Source organism: Octodon degus, unplaced genomic scaffold (genome assembly GCF_000260255.1).
Source record: "Octodon degus isolate 3935 unplaced genomic scaffold, OctDeg1.0 scaffold00032, whole genome shotgun sequence".
Taxonomy (NCBI): domain Eukaryota; kingdom Metazoa; phylum Chordata; class Mammalia; order Rodentia; family Octodontidae; genus Octodon; species Octodon degus.
Window position 1 is genome coordinate 5,135,771 of NW_004524608.1, and position 1,462 is coordinate 5,137,232.

At 43.7% G+C, this 1,462-nt stretch overlaps 1 pseudogene; it reads left to right on the plus strand.

Annotated features, from left to right (window-relative positions):
• Positions 1–509: 509 nt before the first annotated feature.
• On the plus strand, positions 510–1,092 carry LOC101561889 (annotated as a pseudogene).
• Positions 1,093–1,462: the final 370 nt, after the last annotated feature.

The window sequence follows — 1,462 nt, forward strand, 5'->3', positions numbered from 1 at the left end:
AATCCCAGCATTCTGGATAAAATAAAAGGGGCAGAAGGAGGTTCTACTCTCCCTATTTGCTCTTGCTGTCTTCTGTTGCCATGAACTCTTGCCCCTTTGCATACCACCCTGCCTTGGAGCAAGCTGACTATGGACTGAAACCTTTACAAACTATGAGCTAAATAAACTTGTCCTCCTTTACCTTTGTGACTTGGGTATTTTGTCTCAGCAAGGACAGAAAATTAACGAAGACAGGGATCTTATGCAGGCCAAGATACCTACTATTTGTGACCCAGGCAGTCTTAGACCGCCAGCCAAAAGAAACAGCGTGAACATACTCAAGGATTGTATTTGTCAGATGCGTTACAGTGCACCAGATCTTCAGAGGAATCAAAGAAGTGAAAGGCCCTAACCCCTGTGAGAGAAGAGCTTGCAGCAACTGCTGCGGATTGGTCAGGCTGCACATAGGAGCCACCAAAAGGACATAACTCAGGCTCGCTACGGGTGTGTCATAGCAGGCCATCGGCACTATGAAGATCTGGACTTCCAAGCATGTAGTTCACCACCTGTGAGAAACTGTACCACAGCTGCGATGCAGAAGTACCCAAACCCCATGAACGCAAGTGTGGTTGGAGTTGATGTGCGCAGCAGACACACAGATCCTTCTGGAAAGCTGCGCAGCTACAGACTTGCCCGCACTGAACAGGACGGCATTCCGTGGTGAAGTCTATCATGGGTGCAGCAACAACCAAGATGTATGAGCAAGAATATTTAGTAGTAGATCCTGTAAAGAAAACAATGGAACTTAAATCTGCTAATATTTCATTTACAAATATGGTTTCAGTAGATGAGAGACTTACGTACAAACCACATCCTCGGGACCAAGAAAAAACTGTTTTGACTAAGGAAGCCACAACCAGAAGGACAGGGGTCAGCCTGAGCAGTCACCTGGAAGGACTAATGGTGAGGACAATATCTTCCAAGGCTAATGAAGGCCAAGAAGCAATGGAATGGGGAATACATAAATTAAGTGGTGAGACTGAAGAATCGGCACTTTCAACAAGAGGCAGCATAAGGACAGCCATGGCCGCGGGAGCATTTGTAGAGGAATGATAAAGAAAATTGGTACACAGCCCCAGGTCTCTCCAAACTGACAATATATGTATTTGTTATTTTTTTGTTTAAAAACTATATTTTAGGTAGAATTTTTTTTTTTATAAAGTGGAGTAAAGCTATGTGATTTTCATCAAAACATAGAGCACAGGTGTTCTAAATCACAGGGATCAGCTGATGGGAGGATGACTTGAAATGACTAATTGTTAGGGCTCCAGTACTGATAGGAAAACATAACTTTTTATAAAAGTATTTAGAAAAATTAATATTGGCAGTGAGTTTTCTTCAGGTGGAATGTTGGAGCTTTTAGGACAGTGGGACTTTCCCTGCTGTAGGCCAAGCCCACAACAAAGCCGAGCCACCTGTACAC